The 7697-nt window shown below is 42.3% G+C and overlaps 1 long non-coding RNA gene across 1 annotated transcript; it reads right to left on the bottom strand.

The window, feature by feature from the left end:
- Positions 1–6170: 6170 nt before the first annotated feature.
- Positions 6171–7299, bottom strand: LOC144712947 (uncharacterized). The gene is made up of 2 exons (XR_013583911.1): positions 6598–7299; positions 6171–6414 (listed from the first exon to the last, which is right to left on the bottom strand). It is a non-coding gene; the product is annotated as an uncharacterized LOC144712947 (long non-coding RNA).
- Between the last annotated feature and the right edge of the window lie 398 nt (positions 7300–7697).

The following is a 7697-nucleotide window of genomic DNA, read 5'->3' as shown; positions in this document are numbered from 1 at the left end:
AAATTGTTTCTGTTTTTGATTAATCTGAAGTTTTTCTTGTTGTTCAAAGATCGATCAATCCAGTTATAATTCGATTTCACAACCTAACCCTTAAACCTCAATCACCCTCTGCACTGTACAAGCTTCGCTCACCTGTACTCAGTAATTGCAAGGCACAATCAGAGCCGTGCATAGCAATAGCTGAGCACAGCTCAGAGCAGTGCGCAGCAGCAGCTGCGTGCAGCCAAGCCGCACGCAGCAGCAGCCGCACGCAGCCAAGCCACGCGCAGAAGTAGCCTCGCGCAGCTCGAAGCCGCGCACAGCCAAGCAGCGTGCAGCAAAGCCGCGCGCAGCAAAGCCGTGCGCAGCCAAGCTGCGCGCAGCTGAGCGGCGCACTTCTGCTTGTGTGGGAGCTTGCTCGTGCAGCACGCAGACGCACCCACAGGTGCATCTGCACGCAGTTAAGGCCGCGAGCAGAAACCCCTGCAGGTGCGCCCGCCAAGTATTTGGTAACGTGCCAAAACTGCAGGCGTGAGTCTGTAGATTAAAGAGACAACAGTAAGTGTTAATTTTTTGTGAGCTAATCAGAAGAAGGAATTCATTGTTCTACCCAAAATTATCTTACACATCTTTTCTGAGGAAATTCAAGTAATCACTGAAGATAATTTCTTTGGCTGTTAGGGTAGCCTATGGATCATTGACATTGTAAATTGAACTAAAAAGGAATTGCTATTAGTTTATCTGCTCCCTGTGGATTGACACCTGACTCGCCCTAAGGCAGTGAGGTTAAAAACTATATTGTTGCACAGCTCAAATCCTCACACGATTAACTAGAAATAACCAGTAAAAACTACGTAAATTGAGCTTATCAGTATATCACAAGATGAGAACAAAAAAATGTTTTCATAATTAGAATAATAGTAAGGTCTTTAGGTATAAATCTTGCAACCCCATCCTCTTTGTATTGGTACAAAATCCTCTTCCAATGGAAGAACTTCCATAAAATAATTCATGCTAAAAAAAAGGCTACATCCATACTAATGTATATTTTGTTTTTGAGGTGAACCAAGATTTTCAGATGTTGGGATCTCCCTTTGACATCACAGTGCTAATCGTAATGGAAGAGAGACAGAAACATGAATAAGGAATGAAACTTCACCTGATCATTAGAGGTAAAATAGCTGCAGTTCCTTAGGGGTAAAATAGGGACAATATCCGCATTTAAATTATAAAAATAATAGGCCTCAAATGTGTTACATAACAGTAAAAATAAAAACAACTCTAGGTTGAATATGGCTTTAGTTTACTGTACATCCTTAATTCTTTCAAATTTTACAAGTCAAGCCTACCTTCACATATTCACATGATGGTAAAGGTGACATACAACATCAATAGCCTTTTTGGATGGGTAAATACACATTTTAGGGCCAAGCTTTCCAAGAAAGGGTAGATAATTTTGCAAAACAATCAAACATTTTGAGAGGTACAATAATCAGTCTCATCTAGAAATTTGTATTCTTTTGTCCAACTTCCATGTTTTGAGCAAGATTATTAACATATGAGAGTCGGAGTCTGAGGCCATGAGAGGATAAATAGCTTTTCAATTATTGTGACATGTAATATGTGCTATGTTCAGAGCATAGATTCCTGATAGTGGCTGATTATTATGCATGGATCAATAGCAACATATCAGAATGGATACTAACAGCTCCCTTTTGTGGTGAGTTTTATATTTAGAATTTTCGCATTTGAAGAACTCCCAAGTACATGGTGCTAGTGACATCACTATGAAATGAGTGAAATTGAAAGAAGCTCTATCTGTGAGACCTACTTTAGAAACCAATTCTCTACCCTCAAGCTAGACATCTGGTTATGGACACAAAGACACAAAATGAGAAGCAAAAAAAGTGTGTCCAAATATAAAGGCCCAACAGCTAGTGAAGTTAACCACTCTCAATAGCCTAAGTCCTAATCCTAACCTATGCAACACTGAAAGAAAGACATAATGCTAGACAAAGGCAACATACTTGCTCCAGCTCACAGACAAATCTCAAACCTCCAAGCACAATCAAAGATCCAACAAGCAAATATCCAGAAATCACCTGCATAAAATTAATCTCTAAATCAATGTACCTTCTTTAGAAATTTCACCAGAATTAGAAGCAGTAGGCAAAGACAAACCAATTTAGAAAGCAGTGAAGTTTTTCTCAACAGAAGTAACAAAAACCATTGCTAAAAAAATCATTTTCTTGAACAATTACATTCCGGAAGAGGAACAGAGGCACAGACCTGATGACTCTCAATACGTCATCAAATGTTAAGAGTTTCTTGAGCATAAAAGCATCAATCTTATCCATTTAATCCATATTGGTTGTCATTCATATGCATTATTTTGCCAAGTTACTAACCCCACTTGATTCTTTGAATCAAGTGGATTAGATCTCACATATTTGATTAATGAGTACAGATATGGAATAAGCATCCAAAGAAAGAGGAAATTGATCAACAGGAGTTGGCGAAAATCAAGAAGGAGAAGAGCCCTAATTTCTCCACTAAGCATGTTTAAGAGAAACGTATAAATAGCCTCTTAAGGGCTCATTGTAAGTTGTCCAGAATTTCTCTCAAGGAAGCTAGGGCTTGGAGAGGAAGGATTTCTGCAGACCCTCCAGGAGCTGATGAGCTTTGGAGTTGGAGAGGAGGAACGAGCTGAAGATTAGCTGGGGATTGAAGACCTCCGCCTCGCCGCAAGGACGTGACACTAGGTCGGAGCGATCTCTCTAGTTTCAGCGGTGTAATTCTCTCCATTTCAGACAAGCAAGGTTGGGTTGGAAGATTCACACCAGTGATCTTCCAATATTTCCAGCAGAGATTGTTTCGTTTTTTATTTGATTTCGAGTTTCTGTTTGTTCAAATCCATCTCCCTTTCGTTCTCCCAAGAAACCCTGTTGTTCTCCATTGTCCAGGTGAAACCACCTCTGGTGGCAGCTTCCAGGCAGCCAGCAACCAAGGCAACCGCCTAGGTTTCCAGCAGCCCAGTTGCAGCTACCTAAGGGGTGGGCGGCCTAGGCTGTTAGCAGCCAAGACAGCCAGCGACCAGGGCAACAGCCTCAGTCGCCAGCAGTCTAGGTAGCCAGCAGCCCAAGCTGCAGGCAGCCAAGGCCGCCAGAAGCGGAAGCTGCCAGCGACCCAAGCCGCCGGCAACCAAAGCTGCCAGCAGCGTGAGCTGTGGGCAGCCAAGGACGCTAGCAGCGTGAGCCGCCAGCAGCGCGAGCTGCAGGCAGCCACGGCCGCCAGCTGCTCAGCCGCCAGCAGCGCATGCTGTTGGCAGCCAAGGAAGCCAACAGCCCATGCTGCTAGCAGCCCACGCCGCTAGCAGCTAGGGCCATCGGCCGTCCAGGCTGCCAGGGCGACTGAGTGGCACCCCTGTGCGCAAGCAGCGATCCGCGCGCAGGGTGTTTGCTCTATTGCTTCATAGAGCATAAGCAAACCGTCAGCAAAGAAATTCTTTGCTGACGGTTCTGCTCAGTTGAGTTTTAACCAAGATAACTCTGTGGAACCTAACTAAAGATAATCTAACGGAAGAGTTGAGTGAACAAATACTTTAAAGAAATCTCTGTAGCTTTTATTGAAGAATTTTCTAAGGGAGTTTGATATTTGAAAATATAGATTTGAATATACAGATTGAATTGAAAAGAACTACCACTGTTTTCCTTGCTCTCTGAGGTTCGACCCTTACTTGCCCTAAATCAGTGAGGTTATAAATTGCGCTGCATAAGCTCAATCCTCACACGATTAGACTAATAAATAACCAGTAAAAATACCCATAAAATTGAGTTAATCAAGACCCAATAAGAGGGAGAGAGGCACAGACCCAAGAAGAGGGAGAGAGGTGAGAGACGGAGAGAGGGAGAGACACGATAGACGGAGAGAGGGAGAGACGCGATAGACGGAGAGAGTGAGAGAGGCAACAACTGCAGAGGGGGAGAGAGGTGATAGACGAAGAGGGGGAGAGAGGTGACAGACGAAGAGGGGGAGAGAGGCGACAGATGAAGAGGGGGAGAGAGGCGAGAGATAGAGGGAGGGAGAGAGGCAAGAGAGGGAGAGAGGGGACATCCAAAGAGGGGGATAGGCAATAGACAAAGAGGGGGAGAGAGGCGAGAGACAGAGGGAGGGAGAGAAGCGAGGGAGGAAGAGGGGGAGAGCGGCGACAAATGAAGAGGGGGAAAGTGACAACATACGAAGAGGGGAAGGGTGAAAGAGCGTGGATCCCTTCACAAGCGTGCTTGAAGACTAAGAAGAAGCAGAAGCAGGAAGGAGAAGAAGAAAAGAGAAAGAGAGAGAGAGAGAGACCCAGTGGAAGTTGGATTGCATTATGCGTGGTCTTTCAATACAGTCCGTGATTGTACTAGTTGTAGTAAGTTTCCTTAACTAATCTAGCCGTTGTAACAGAAAGTAAAACGGCTATGTTTAGTTAATTCCTAGCCATTGGATACGCCGGCCTATCTTTAATCCTAGCCGTTATTACATAATATAATGGCTATGTTTGATTTAATCCTAGCCGCTAGATGTGCCTATCTAGATTTGATCCTAGCCGCTAGATTGGCCTGTCTATGTTTAATCCTAATACTAGATTTTCCTGTATTGAATCCTAACTAATATATCATATCGAATATATATATAATTCCGGTTTCTTACCATCTAATCTTATTTAAGACCTATGTCGCTGGCGTGTCGTTGACTGTCGACGGGCAGTGGAAGGTTGTCTTGGTGCTGACTGCTGCTGAGTTTTTCAACTCTGCTATCAGGGGGGGGGGGGGGTTCAAGAATGTCCGTTCCATCACCGGGACGTCTGCTCCATTTTGTTTACTTCAATTGATGATTGACAGAATGAATGAATGATGGAATCATAAAGATGACGAAAAGGTGACGAATGACAAAAATGATGAAAAAAATTTCGTCCGACCGATGACAGAATGGAAGTCCGTTCCATTCTGTTCCATCCGTTCAAAAGCATCATTCGTTTTCATCCTGCAGCACTATACACTGACACAATTACTCGGCAACTAGCCGTTGTAACGGCTACCATTTACAATGGGAATATGACTGTCTTAATCTACTATCCTCTACTCCTTAATATACTCCCCTCTATTCCTTCCTCATACCTTCCCCTTCTTATCTATCATCTCGTGTCTTGTACTCTCCCAAAGCAATGGATGATTCTCAACATGTATTACCCTTTTCTAATCTGAGCCAAAACTATAGCTGCCAGGAGTTTCATCGCACGAGTGAAAATATATTTTCGTGGTCCATTCTCTTTGTCTTCTTCAATCTCTTCAGTATCATTCTGGTGTTTATTATTCGCTCTTGTTGGTAATTCTCTGATGATTGCACCCTAATCTTCAAAGGTCCAGGATGAACTTCTCTCTTACTATAGAGTGCTTTAAAGAGGAGTCAAAGACTCGCGAGGAAGAAGCCGTCGGAATAGGAACTTAAACAAGATTATAGTAGTAAATAAATGGGTTATATGTTATACTCGTTAGATATTAGATTGATGGGATGAAATATAAGTTTAAACATAGAAAGGATCAAATGTAGATATACTTAAACATAGATAGGAATGGACGGTCAAGATTAGATCGATGGTAGTCGTTATAACAATTATAACGGCTACGATTATAACAACAGAAGTTCAAATAACTGACTCATATGGACGGATGAGATTTAATCAAGAAGTAGCCGTTATAACAATTATAACAGCAACTATATGTAACTACTTTATAGTATAAATTCACCAACCTTGTTAAACATTTATGTGTGGGAAATACAACAATCTTAAGAGTATTTCTGCGTCCCTTCTTCTCTCTTCTTCTCCCTTCTATTCTCTATTTCTTCTTCTTCTTCTTCTTGAATCTCTTGGGGCGAGAGCGAGTCTCTTCACGATATCAGATCTGCTGGATTTTAATATTGTACGGATTTTTTCTCATTTACTATAGCATCTTTCGATTTCTTTCAACTAGAGTTGTAGACGCTGCTGTTACCTTTACCATACAATCGCCTTAGTTACCACTGCCGTATCTGGATTTGGCAGCTTTGTCCAAATAAAATCTAATTTTACTGTTATCAATGAAAGTGTCCTCTGGCACCCAATCATTTAGCTCTGAGAAGTCGGGATAGAGATCGAGGGGAGAAAGAGCGAGAAAATGAACGACATACAAATACACGGAAAACAGACAGATTGACAGATGGGCAAATGGACAAATGCACAGTGAAAAAGTTGACCACCTGTTGCATACATTTCGAAGAGGATTACGTATGTAAAACATCATCTCATTTATCTCTGTTTACAACAAAGAGGGCTAACCACAGCAACCGGATATCGAAACATTGAGGTACTTTGAGTCGTTCATCATCTTCTTCCTTACATCTGTTGAGTTGCTGTTCCGTAAAGAAGTCAATCCGGGCTTAGTTACATCGTACTTTAAAATACGTAATAATATTTGCGTATACGCCATCAGAATACGCAATTAAAAGCTTTACTTAGATGCGCGGAATAATATTTCGTTTGTGGCGATTGATTCTCTCTATGTCAAGCATGAAATATAACTTGAACAAAGATACCTCTTCTGTTGGATAGTGTTGAGTAATTGTAACGTCGAAAAGTCTTCCGGACTTGGGAGTGAAGCAGGATGTAGCCAAGAACAACTTGCCGGCGGGTCGTCGCAGGATAGGATGTTCTGTTACGCCCAGTAGAATACTCCGGCAAGTCATTCTAGGCTACACTCCACTTACTCCCTTACTCTTCCAACGCAGAACTCCTGGGACCGGAAAATGTAAACAAAGGAGTGCAGATTCAAACGACGGCTTCCTTCTTCTCTTCAGTCCTTCCAGTCATATTCATAGGCGAAGATGGGGTGAAGATCATCTTAATCAGTGGTAGGCTGTGACCCCGTGACGACCGCCACGTCAATTACTTGCCGACATATCGGGTCCAATGATGATAAGGATGCCCAATAACCATGCCAATATTCCGACATTTGTGGCTGCCCAGATTCGTGCATTGTAAATGAGATCGGCGTTCCTAGGCTGCGAGATCTTGTACGTAATTTCATCGGCACAAGCTATGTATGGAGCCGGGTGTTTCACCACAAATGTCGTCGTTCGTGTTGTCAGCCGGAGGCCTAGCATCGTTTCGTTGTCTGACATTTCATCTGATGTTTATACAGATTCGATCAGTTGAAAAAGTAAATGAGATGGGTATATGAAAAGAGGGGTCAATTGAGCAAGCATGGACGGGAAATGGATCAGTTTCCCTTATTCCGTTTCCCGAGAGGTCGATATCTTAAGAACTGGAGGCAGGAAAGAGAAGTTATCTTTTCTTTGGGGACCCATAGAAATAAACGGACAAGCTGAGTTCTGACAGGTCACTAAAATTGACATTTGATTAGGCCTACCGTGGATACTTTTCCTTGATATTTCCTTCCGGATAATGTCGCAGGGTCTTTATTTGAGACAAAAACTAAACCGAAACCTAAAGTTAGGCCAGGTTTACTAGTCAACCAAAGCCAGATTTATAGAGTAATGCTCATAATTTCAAACAAAAAGTAAGAGCGAAAAGGTAGTATTAATAGATAAACAAACAATTTGGTTTGTGGCAGCCGTGAAATGAATAAAATAATGATAGGAATTTACCCTATTAGGAATAATGTATTATAAGTTGA

This window comes from Wolffia australiana, chromosome 15, assembly GCF_029677425.1.
Source record: "Wolffia australiana isolate 7733 chromosome 15, ASM2967742v1".
Classification (NCBI taxonomy): Eukaryota; Viridiplantae; Streptophyta; class Magnoliopsida; order Alismatales; family Araceae; genus Wolffia; species Wolffia australiana.
The sequence above is the reverse complement of the archived record's forward strand: the minus strand, read 5'-3'. Positions and strand labels throughout refer to the sequence as shown.